The sequence below is a fragment of the Leopardus geoffroyi genome, chromosome A3 (genome assembly GCF_018350155.1).
Source record: "Leopardus geoffroyi isolate Oge1 chromosome A3, O.geoffroyi_Oge1_pat1.0, whole genome shotgun sequence".
Taxonomy (NCBI): Eukaryota; Metazoa; Chordata; class Mammalia; order Carnivora; family Felidae; genus Leopardus; species Leopardus geoffroyi.
In genome coordinates, this window is record NC_059336.1 from 10,812,610 (window position 1) to 10,825,402 (window position 12,793).

General features: G+C 50.1%; 1 long non-coding RNA gene across 1 annotated transcript in view; it reads right to left on the minus strand.

Annotated features, from left to right (window-relative positions):
- LOC123580009 overlaps positions 1-3,566 on the minus strand; it is a 43,091-nt gene extending 39,525 nt beyond the window's left edge. Inside the window, exons 1-2 of the long non-coding RNA XR_006703075.1 lie at positions 2,818-3,566; positions 1,725-1,886 (exon numbers count right to left, since the gene is read on the minus strand). This is a non-coding gene — a long non-coding RNA (uncharacterized LOC123580009). The remainder of the gene's footprint in view (positions 1-1,724; positions 1,887-2,817) is intronic.
- Positions 3,567-12,793: the final 9,227 nt, after the last annotated feature.

Sequence of the window (12,793 nt, forward strand, 5' to 3'; positions counted from 1 at the left end):
GGCTGCTTCAGATTCTATGACTCCCTCTCCCTCTGGCCCTTCCCTGCTCGTACTCTGTCTCTGTCTCTCTCAAAAATAAACAAACTTTTTTTTTAAAGACAAAAAAAAAAATTTAGGTTTGCAGTAAGCACCTGCAAATGGGTTTGTGCCCACTGGGATTTGATCCTGGTCTCTGATCCACAGGCTGAAATCTCTCTTGTGCATTGTGGTCACATGGTGACTAAGTAAGCAGTGGCATCAGGAGAAGACGGGGGGTGGGGGGGCTCCAAGGCCGCCTCGACTCAGCCCCTCAGAAACCGACGGGAGGGCCATCAGGGCTCGTGTTCTCACTGCCCCACCACGGTGGACCGCCACCCTCCCACCAGCGCCTTTCTCCTCAGCCTCCAGCACTCGGGTCTGGGATGTGCTCCCTCCCGGCCACCGGATGAGCAGGTCTCTCAGAGGCTGCTAGAAAAGCGTGTCTTCTCAGATCAAAAGGCACAGGCTGGGGCCAACCGGTGGCCAACTCTTGTTTTCAGCTTGGGTCCTGACCTCAAGGTTCTCTCCCGACAGTGCGGAGCCTGCTTGGGATTCTCTTTCTCTCCTTGCCCCTCTCCACTCTCTTCCTCTCTCTCTCTCTCTCAAAATAAACAAACTTAAAACAAAAAAAGACACAGTCTTGCAAAGAGAGCCTCTCACCACGACGCTGCTCCCTCCCTAAAAGGCATCTGGGGGAAGGTCGGGGTCCCCGTGACTCTCTTAGAGCACAAGGTATCCTTATGCTTTGGTCTCGAAATTTCTTACTAGAGAAGCAAATATTCTAATCTTTTTAGCTGTTGCAAACAGGGTTTTTGCGAGTGGTAGCCTAACACCCCCGAACAAACAGGCTCGTCTCCTTTACAAATGTGATCGATCAATAGCATCACGGGTTCACTCAGCCCCAGGAGGACGGGGACCAATGAAGGCTCAAAAAAAAAAAGCGCCAGCTGTCTCTGCAGGCTGTTTGGCCTGGCCACCTTGGGTATGTCTGGAACCTGAGAGACAGAGCAGCCGGAACTCAGGTTTCTGCCATCTCCTCAGTGTGGAACCCCGGGCACCACTCCTGCAGGTCACGGGCATTCAAGGTCTGTGTTAAAAACTGCACAGCCGCATCCCCGTATCTGCAGCTGATCTGATGCCTGCTGCCCCGCCTTCTCACATCTCCCTCCCCGAGCTCAACGCGCAGCCCCACAGCCATCTGCGGAGGGAGCTTTGTGGGCAGGTGTAATCGTTACGGATGCTTTGTGTGTCTGCAAGGGGCAGCCGCACCCGCCTGGGCTGCTCTGGCCTCCCACAAACGCGCCCCTGCTCCCCGTGCACTCGGTCCTCGGCCCCGCTCCTCTCCGCCTCAACAGACAGAACTCTGAGCCCAGCAGAAGACACCCTAGGCTTCTCAGTTTCTCCTTATGTGGTCTCATCTCACTGACGAATCCTAAATTCACAGATGGCAAGAGCGGAAGGGACGTTAGGGGGCAGGGGGCCCAGAGTATTCATTTTACAGATGGGAAGACTGAGGCCCAGAGGGGAGGTGGAGCTGGCTCATGCTATAACTTAAGAGACAAAGCCAGAACTAAAACCCAGGTCCCCGTGGTATAGAAAAATCTCCTAAACATAAAGCATGCCTTATGCTTGTGGTCAAGCGCACATAAGGTAGAAACCCTACTCAAACTGGGTTGATTATTTAAAGGTCTCATGGCCTCCCATACCTGAGAAGTCCAGAGACATGCCCAGCTGGGTCCTGTAGGTGAAGGAATCTCTCTGGATTCTCCATCTCCTGGCCCTGCTGCTTCCACGCTGCTGGTGGACGGGGTCTCCCCACGAGCTGGCAGGACAGCCCTCGGCATCTCCAGGCCGTCGCATCCATCCACCTCTACAAGCCAAGAGGGAAGAAAGTGTCCACCCAAGGCCCAGGGCCAACCCACCTCTGAACACCTCTAACTGTGGCCCTCCCCCACCCAACCACCTGAACAGGAGTGAGGGGGGCCCTCCAAGGGCAGCTGGTGCTGTGGTCAGAGGAGGGGACGGGGGTTCACAAAGCATCAGATGTCCGCCACTGTAAGGACCATGCATTATAGTCCCTTTGTGTCGCCCACAGACCCTAGAACCAATGACTGCCACGTATGAATAAACAAGATGAGTGAACAGATGGTGTTTCATAAACATTCACCGACCTGCTGGTCCATCAGCACTGCGCACTCGTGCTACAAAGCCCCAGGGACCCCCTGATCTCACCCCACATCCCCTACCCCCACCCCAGGTGCCCTGCAGGACACTGGACAAGCCCATGAGTCGCAAGGCAGGAAGCTGCCTATTTCAATCACTCTAATGAATCGAGAAAGCCCCCTGCCCAGGGCTGGCCCAAAGCTTCTCCCCCAAGCACTCCCCACCGCGACAGGATCCCCGACTGTAGCAGCACAAACACTACTGCAGAGTAAAGAACACAGGTTTCCGAATCCAACAGACCCAGGTTCAAACCCCAGCTCTGCCCCTTAGTAGCTGAGTGTCCTCCTGCACGGTGGGACCCCTCCGTGTCCTTATCCATAGGGTAGGCATACTCATAGGGGCACCTGGGTGGCCCAGTCAGTTAAGCATCTGACTTCAGCACAGATCAGGATCTCGCGGTTCGTGAGTTTGAGCCCCACCTCGGGCTCTGTGCTGACAGCTCGGAGCCTGGAGCCCACTTCGGATTCTGTGTCTCCCTCTCTCTCTGCCCCTCCCCCACTCGCGTGCACACATGCGCGCTCTCTCTCAAAAAATAAACAAATATAAAAAAAAAGTAGTCATAATCATAGAACCTACCTTGGGGAGTAAGGTGAGGGTGAGGTGACTGCATGGGAAGTCCCCGGTGGCTGGGACACTTCATGGGTGGCCACTGTTAGCTATTCTGGGTCCCAGAGGACCACTCTTAACCCAACGCCATCCAACAGACTCGTCACATGAGCACTGCAGAGAGCAGACGCTTCTGGGCGCCACCTTGACAGTAAGGAGTGGGGAAGGGGTCCGGAGTAGGGGAAAAGCAAACCCGTGGAGCCACCACCGTTTCCAAAGGACTTCTGCAAACATTAACTCGCTGAATCCTCCCAGTAATGCTGGCGTGTGCTGCTATCGCTCCCTTTACGCAGATGAGGAAAGCCGAGGCTCAGAAAGTCAAAGTCCTCTATTTGCACGTCTACCGCACCCACGCAGTTAGATGACCCCAAGATCAGTCCTCTAGCCACAGTCTATCATATAGGACCTGCTCCCACTCACGGAGCCGCTCGCCTCTCCCGGAGAGAAACCCTCCGACGCGGCCCAGGCAGAGGTCCACGAAGCAGATGGCAACACGCCGCGCTCCTCACAGCCCTCTTCTCCCCCATTAAGAAAGTCTACCACTTCCTGCTGTGACCTGGGACAAGCAACTAAGACACCCCGAGCGTCCCCGCCTTCTCTGTGGGGTTGGGGTGACACTGGTGCCTTCCTCAAAGGCGGCTGTGCGCTGAAGCAGGGAGAGAGGTCGTCCCCCCCCTGCTCACCCCATCACTTCCGAGTGGAGCGCGGCCCTGAGCCAGCGCAGCCGCGAGCCACCTAGCCCTCCCCCTCCTTCAGAGGCGGCACGTGACCCAAGTCCATCCAATCACCGTGCCCCAAGCGCCCACCTCGGTGCCTGGATGGGCACATGACCCAAAGGGGCCAATCCCGTCCCTTGCAGGAACTTGAGGAAAAGACCTCTCCTGCCGCTAAAAAAGGGCCCGCTGGAGGCCACGCCCCCCACGTGCAGCTGGGGGCGGAGTCAGATCCAACTGAACAGAGACGACTGGGAGTGGGGGGCAGGGAGGTTCTCCCCAAGAAAACTGAGATGCTGTTTCCGGAAGAAACGGGAACGCGGGCTGGGGTTGGCCAGAGCGACAGATGGTCATCACAGACCTTATCATCAGCAGGTTCTAGGAACTGAGCTGACATGTTGCCAAATATCAGACCATTGGCGCCCTGGTGATCCCAAATTCCTCAGGCCACCTCCCAGTTTCTGGAAGGAGGATCCTGGTCAGAAAATGATTTAAGGACCCCAGACAATGCACGGAGTATTTGAATTCAGTCCCCAGCTTGGATGCGGGGCTCAGATGATTTCAGATTTATTTGCAACTCACCGCTCTCTTGCTGACGCTGTAATTATTTTGTCAGGATACTTCTTTAGCACCAGGCTTTGCTTTTGCCCGGCGGCCTCCCCAGGGCTTGTCTGTAAACAGAAGGTGGGATGTAGATGCTCCAGGAGCAGCAGAACTGCAGCGGTGAGAATGTGGAAACCGCTGTGCACCGACTGCGGAGGGGCTGGGAGGGGGCTTGAGTGTCTCTCTGCAGGTACACCTCCGTCACCTGCTGCCCCCCAGAAGCATTTGTTGCAAGTGACCTAATACTGCCAGGTGCCTTCCACCAGCACCTCCACCTGCCAAGGCAACTCAGCACCTGGTCCTGTCCTTCCTCTTAAATCTCTCTCAAATTCCCCACTTTTCAACCCCGTCCTGGTCTCTGTCACCATCCACCTGTGTTGATTGCTGTTGCTTATGAAAAAGGCTGCATATCTAGTGGCGGAAGCTCTCCAATTTTGTCATCTTCCTCGAGATTGTTGGGCTGGTTGTTCCTGGACATTTACATTTTCATATAAATTAAAGAATCAGCTTCTCAATTTACACACACACACACACACTTGTTAAGATTGTGAGGGATTGTATTGTACCTGTACATTAATTGGAGGATAATTAACTTCTTTATGCATTAAACCTTCCAATTCACAAATATATCTTTCCATTCATTTATGTCTTTTAATATTTTCCTAATATTTTATAATTTTCTGCATAGATTCTTACACAGATTTCATTAGATTAATTCCTAGGTATTTGATTTGTGATACTGTTACAGTGTTGTCTTAAAACTTCATAACTGGGGTGCCTGGGTGGCTCAGTCGGTTAAGCATCTGACCTCGGCTCAGGTCACAATCTCACGGTCCGTGAGTTCGAGCCCCGCGTCGGGCTCTGTGCTGACAGCTCAGAGCCTGGAGCCTGCTTCAGATTCTGTGTCTCCCTCTCTCTCTGACCCTCCCCCGTTCATGCTCTTGTCTCGCTCTGTCTCAAAAATAAATAAAACATTTTAAAAAATTAAAAAAAAAAAAAAAAAAACGGGGCACCTGGGTGGCTCAGTCGGTTAAGCGTCCGACTTCAGCTCGGGTTGTGATCTTGTGGTTCCTGGGTTCGAGCCCCCACTCAGGCTCTGCACTGACAGCTCGGAGCCTGGAGTCTGCTTTGGATTCTGTGTCTCCCTCTCTCTCTGCCCCTCCTCTACTCACACTGTTCCTCTCTCTCTCAAAAATAAATAAACATTAAAAAACTTTATAATTGTTTCTTGATGTTATATAGAAAAGCAATTGATTTTTGTATGTTGACTTTGTATCTAGAGACTTTAATTTAATTTAATTAATTTAATAAAATTCATTTATTTGTCAGTAATTTACCTTTAGACTCCTCTGGATGTTCCAGTTACTCAAATAAGTCATCTGTTGATGATTTTATTTCTTCCTTCCAATTCTTACACATTTAATTTCTTTTGCTTTACTGTAGTTGCTGGGACCTTAGTACAATGTTGTATACCCGCCATGATAGCAAACATGCTTTCAACATTTCATCAAGTTTTTTTTTTTAGATACAGCCTATCAGATTAAAGAGGTTCCCTTCTGTTCCTAGTTTGTAAGAATTTTTAATGACTGGATGCTGGAATTTACCAAAAGCCCTTTCTGCTTATATTGAATTAATAAAATGATACTTCTGCCTTTATTCTGTTCATATGAGAAATTGCCTTGATTGATTTTAAATGTTGAACCTTGTCTTTCTCGAATAACTCTGATTGGTCATGACATGTTACTTTTTAATGTATCATGAAAGCTGATACGCTAATACGTTTAAAATGTTTGCATCTATGCTGAAAAAGGAGATTGGCCTATGATTCTTCTTTCTTGTAATGTCATCAGGTTTTATCAAAGTTATCATATCCTCGTAAAGTGAATAAGGAAGGACTCATTCCATCTTTTTGTATTCTCCGGAAGAATTTTTGATATTTGTATTATTCCTTCCTCTGATGTTTCAAACATTTTGCCAGTGAAGCCACCTGGACCTGAAATTCTCTTTGTGAAATGGTTTCAAATTATAAATTCAATTTCCTTATTAGATAAAAGACTCTATCCGACCAGCTAGGCTAAGCCGGGGCCAGACGGCCAGCTGCCTGAACTACCGACCGACATTGGAGATGTGTTCCTTTGGGTTTGGTGGACGCATTTGCTAGTGATTCTTGTTTCAAATATAAACACTCTTGTTGGACTCAAGCATCCTCATTAGCACCCTGATGCCTCTGCCCCCAAGAATGAGCAGAGGCAAGTGTGAGCATCAGAATAGGGAGGTAAGAAAGTGAGAACTTTCACTTGGGTGCCTGAGACTCAAGAGAGTGGAGAGAATTTTGTGGGAGGAGTCAGATGCATTTTTCACAAGCATCCACAGCCATTTTCTCTGGGCCCTGAACCTTTGTAAAGGATGACCTGATATTCACCAGCCTCTAGCTTTCGAAAGCTTCCTGAGTTCCCGAAATGAAGGCCACTGATCGGATGAGGAGAAAGTCACTGAAAAAGAGTAGTCTGCACGTGTCACAAGCCGTGAGGTGACAAGGAAGGCTGATGGTCTTGCCGGCCACACTGGCCTGAGATGACTGACTGTGATTACCCTCAAGCCACCGAGACAGAATCCCCCACCCAGCGCCCAGCCTGAGTTTACTTTCACATCGTGCGGCTTTCGCAAATGAGCGACTGGAAGCAGTATTTATCGGGGAGATCTTTTTACACACAGCCACCAAACCTAGGCAGCATTTTTCTTCTTTAATTTCCGTCTTGTGGCTCCTGCGGAAACAAGTAAGAATGAGTAAAGGAACCACTGCAGGAAGGCGGGGAACATGCATGTGTCAGAACCAAGAAACACCTGTTCTTAGGAATGGAAGCTCAGCAGAGGGGCCGAAGGAGGGAGGTGGTCCCCAGAGGGTCCAAAAAGTCAGCAGTCAGCAAGTGTGCTTTGTTTGGGACGAGCAGTGCGGTTGGGTTTGTTTTTTTTTTTTAAACATGTTTACACAACACAACAATTCAGAGATTTGACAAAAACCCCGCTGTCTGGCTTCTCTTGAAAACTCAGCTCTGGTGGGCAAGAGGGCGACAACCAGGAAGTGAAATAACCAAGGTGCACACTCTCCGGTTTGCCTCACGGCACGCTTCATTCATTTCTGGTCCATACTGAGCGGTCAGCTGGTCTCAGTTTGCCCTGGATGGCTCTGGTCTTCACACGGCAAGTCCCATGTCCTAGGAACCCGCCCAGTCCAAGCCAAGAGCATCTTAGATACCTGCTTGGCCCCAATAAACAGAGTAGATAATATTCCCATAGCGCAGGTTACATTTAGGTTCTGGGTCTTTTAACCAGATTAACTCAATCCTCACAGCACCTGTGTGAGGCAGGTACCGTATCCGTCCCCATTTTACAGGGAAGAAACTGAGACACAGGCAGCGGGAGTCATACACGGCCTGGGGGACTCCACTATGCGTTGGGACTTCAGTATCGGTCCCTGGAAGGGGTCTCTAACCCAGGTGAGCCCAGACCCCTTATCTTGGGCTGTTGGGAGAGAAGGAGGCGGACGACCCGCTTCTTATCCACTCGCCACTATGGCTTTCTCCGTGGCAGGTGCTGTTCTTTGCGAACCCAATGGCTGGTTCCTCCCCTCAATTTGTTGTAGGGCCCAGCATGTTCAGGGAGGGTGATACTTTCCCCCAGCCCCAGAGGATAAACCTAGATGGTCCCCAGCATGGTTACTCTCCTTTTCTTGGTTTAGGGCAAGGTATGCAGCCCAGTTCTGAGCAATGAGATGCACGAGAGATATGGGGAGGCTTTTGTTCCTTGGCAGGTTTTTACTCCCTGATGAAAGTAGTGACAAGAAGGAGGCCTCCTGCTACTTGCTAGTTTAATGAGATTGTGTGATGGTTAAGATGCTTGGAGCTATGGCAGCCATTTTGTGACTGAGGGACAAGCCTGAGGATGCAAAGTCAACAGATTCAGGACAGTAGAGCAGAAGAGTAGAAAGAGCCTCAGTCCTTGATGACATAATTAAGCCACCAAACCACCTGTGGAGTAACCCTCCCCCAGATTCCTTTATGTACTACTTAGGACACTGTTAGTTCATTACGCTGTTACTTGCAATGGAACATATCCAAACTGATACACTATGGAACCCTCAAGAACTCCTTTGTTCACGTAAAGTCTAGAGCAACTTACTCCCTATTTTTCTTTTCTCTGGGATCCACCCTGATCTTGTGGGGACTTCCAAAGGTCTGGGGAGACCTCCTAAGCACAAGGTACCCCCAGACCCAGTCTCACCATGCCAGCCACATTGGAGAAAAAACTGAAAAGGAAATCAGTTGGTTGATACGCCAAAAGCTCACCATGGGGGAGAGAGCCAGCCTAAGAGAAGGGACGTTCCCTCACAAACCCTTCATTCAGTAAGTAATGTGTTGAGGGCCTCCAAGGACCAGGTACCACCCCATTTCTAGCCCCTCCCTGCCTCTCCCAAACACCTCTCCTTCATCCCGGTGTCTTCAAGCCCTGGCTCTGGCACTCACTGGCCATGTGGCTTTAACAAAGTCCTTTGCCTTCCTGTGCCTCAGTTTCCCCATCCTTAAAGTGGAGATGAGAATAATTGCAACCTCATAGTGTCTTTGTGATGACTGTAATAAGATAATGATTGCAACGTTTGCCACAAGGCGCCTGGCACACAGAAGTGCCTGTAAATGCTTGTGGTTGCCATTGCCGCAGGGTGGGAAGTGGAGTAAGAAAAGACTCAGGCAACAGTGTTCCCGTTTGTCGGTAAAGAGCTTAAACTTTGAGAAGAGAAAACTCATTTTATCAAGTCACCCAAATAATAAGTAAATAAATAAATTTGATTTTATAATTTTTTAATGTTTATTTTTGAGAGAGAGAGAAATAGAGTGCAAGCAGGGGAGGGGCAGAGACAGAGGGAGACCCAGAATCCGAAGCAGGCTCCAGGCTCTGAGCTGTCAGCACAGAGCCCGACACGGGGCTCGAACTCACAAACTGTGAGATCATGACCTGAGCCAAAGTCAGATGCTCAACCAACTGAGCCACCCAGGCGCCCCAATAATTTGATTTTCAACTCAGATTTGTCCAAATTCAAACCTGTTCCAGAGAAGAATATGATTTTGAAGTAGGTGGTGAAGATGAAGAAAAAACAGAATTTTCATTCGTATTTGGGACCCTAATGACAAAGACAAGCAGAGAGAATCCTGTACAGCTGGCCGCATGTGTTTACCGAGGCTTTTGATTCAAGACGATCACCCTTGGTGTGAGAATTCAGCCAATTCTGGCGTATCGAGAAAGTCAGCCCCTAATGGCAAAGGAATGAAATATCCAACCAGCTACGGCCAGATGGTCTCCGGAGCCACAAAACCACAGGACTTGATTACGGGACAAGGAGAGGGTCGTGGGCCCCAGGCTGGAGGAGAACAACATCCAAATAATTCTCCAATGACTTCAAATTAACTGTGAGCTAAACCAGGCAGTTAGTTGTATAAGCATAGATCTTTTTGTGGTCTTAATTAAATTTCCTCGAGTATAAATACTGCTCTGAGATTTTGCGGAAGGAAAACATAATGCTCAGGAAATGCATCTGGACCTAAACTGTCTGTGTTGTGTAATTAGGGTTCAGGCGAGCTGTCACCGATCCCTGCGGCAGGTGTAAGGGCTCTTTGGTTGGGTGATAATTATTTATCATTATTATTAGCAACATCCTCATAAGACCTGCGCTCCTACCTACCTGTCGATTCCCACCCATCCCATACACGACAGCAAACAACAGCCTTTGGACCAAATGTGGCCGCTGCTCGTTTTCGTAAATAAAGTTGGGGAACACAGCCACCTCGTTCATTTACATACTTCTTAGGGCTGCTTTTGGGTGACCACAGCAGAGGGGGAGACCTTAGGTGGCCGCGAAGCCTGAAATGTTTGCTGTCCGGTGCGTCACAGAAGATGTTTGCCGACCTTTGCACGGACAGCGTGCACGGACAGGGAGACCTGCCGAAGGCGTTGCTGGCCGTGCCCAGGAGGTGACATCACCCAGGAGGCGATAGGGAGCCGCTGCAAGATTTGGAGGTGCAGGTGAAGTGGCCTCTGTAGCAGATGCCGTCAGCCAGCGCCCCCACCCCATCCCCTCATGGTCCTTTCTGCCTGGATAAGGCTGCTCAGTGTAAACACCTCTGAGTCTCCCTGGGCATTGCAAGCCTGTCCTGCCCAGAAGCAGGACCAGCCGAAATGCTGGGGGGGGCGGTGGGGGGTGGGGGACAGTCCCCTCCCCAGCGGGCTGCAGCCCTCAGCCAGTAGCAGCCAGGGAGGTGATGGGTCCATACCCCGGCTCCCCATCCCACACTGTTCCCAGTGCTCCCAGCAGGACAGAGCTCTGGATGCCCTCGCAGTAATGGTAACTTGCTGGAGACGACAGACCCTCTCCACTGCCGGGCCCCGGACCCAGTCACCATCCTCTCTCACTCAAACAACCAACAACTCCTCCCGGAGCTTCCTAACTCTGCCCTTGGCTTCAATACAGCAGCCAGACTGGTCTGGTTCCTCCCTGCTAACTTCCTCCCATAGCCCCCACCTCACTCAGAAAAAAACCCAACACCTCCCTCAGACCTCTAGGGACCTAGGTGATCTGCCCCCTCGTCACCACTCTGACTCTATATCACCTGTCACTCGCTCCAATCCTCGCCAGTTCCCAAACATGCCAGGTTCACCCCAGGACCTTTGCATGTGTTTCCTCTGCCGGGAACACTCTTCCTCCAGATGTACATCACTTGCCCCCCAGCTCCCTGAGTTCTGCTCAAACATCACCTTTTCAGCAAGACTGTCCCGGCCACCCTGTTTTAACTACATGTCCCTTCCTGACACACAACCCTCCTTCCCTGCCTCGGTTTGTCTCCACAGCACTGACCATCCTCTGACCTAATGATGTCTTTTACCTGCTTCCTTAGCTCAGTGTTCATCTCCCCCCACTACAGTATGAGCTCCTTGGGAGCAAGAAATTTAGTTTGTTTCGTTCACTGCAATAGCCATAGAGCCCGGCACAGTCACTGTGTAGAAGGATCCTCAATAAACATTTCAGGGAAGGAAAGAAGGAAGGAAGGGAAGGGGGGAGGGAGGAACTGTTCCTCCTATTCCTTAATGAGCTGTATCCACCCCGCTGCCCCCGCCCCTTCCCAGGCGCAGACCCTCTCACCACACCCCCAGCCAGGCAGGAAGTAGAAACAAATCGGGGGCAAGCAGTGCCTGCCCTAGGTCCCAGCTCTCACCAGTGTTTCCAGGTGTTACAAGGTAGAAAGACCTCTAGAGTCAGCTAGACTTGGGTTCAAATTCCAGCTTCTCCACTGACCTGCTGAGTGACCTCAGGCAAGTTGCCAAACCTCTCTGTGGCTGACGAGGCGGGCAGGCCAACTTTTCAGGGCCTTCGGGGCCATGTGAGGAGAACGCAGGTGCCGTGTGCTATGTCCTTGTTTGAAAGACTAGCAAGAAGGAGCGTACCTGCTGATTCTGCCACTTTTCTCCAAAATCTCCTTCGGGGAGTGCTGGGTCCAAGAACGGAAGTCTGTGGCCTCGTGTTTGCTCTGGGGTTCGAGCAAGTGCACCCCCACCTGCCTCCACCTGTTTATCATGTTTTGATTCAAGCAAAGGATCATTTTCGTCGGGAAAGTTCACCAAAAGGATTAACGGGGAGTTGTACAAACTCAAGGGAGAGGGACCCACTTGGTTCAAATGACAGCAAACCACATTTGAGCTTGAGCAAATGCCATTCTCTGCTCCAGCTCAATATTTCCAATGAAGATTTTGAGAAACAAAATCAGATTTTCAGTGGCAGGGATGCACTTTAACACGTGCCACAGCTGCGCGGATTCAACTTGGTACACCGAAGTTGCTATTTCCTGGCCGGTTTGAAGGGGGGAAATCTGGAACTCACAGTTTGCGTGAACCCAAGAAGGGAAGTAGGCCTTTTAGTACTAGGCAAGGTGGGGAGGGTTCTAGCTGGGGACTTAAAGCCCTGAATTCTGAGGGACTCACTGAATTGGGAGAAATAATGACCCAGCTCTCAGGAATGTATGCTTTTTGAGCTAGAAGAGATTTTAGACATCACCTAGAGCACCTGGGGTTCTGCAAACATGGGCCAGAGGCTGTTTTTAAGAGTTCAAGAGCCAGCACTAAAGTGATACTGTATTCACCTAGTAAGAAAGGTATTTCATGCTGATTTGAAGGGGCACGTGCACCCCAATATTTATAGCAGCACTACCAACAATAGCCGAGTTATGGAAAGAACCCAAATGTCCATCGACAGATTAATGGATAAAGAAGATGTGGTTTACTGCTGTTTAACGTAGTGTTGGAAGTCCTAGCATCAGCAATCAGACAACAAAATGAAATAAAAGGCATCAAAATTGGCAAAGAAGTCAAACTTTTGCTTTTCGCAGACGACACGATACTCTACACGGAAAACCCAAGAGTCCACCAAAAGTCTGCTAGAACTGATACGTGAATTCAGCAAAGTCTCAGGGTACAAAATCAATGTACAGAAATCGGTTGCATTTTTATACACTAATAAGGAAGCAACAGAAAGACAAATAAAGAAACTGATCCCATTCACAATTGCACCAAGAACCATAAAATACCTA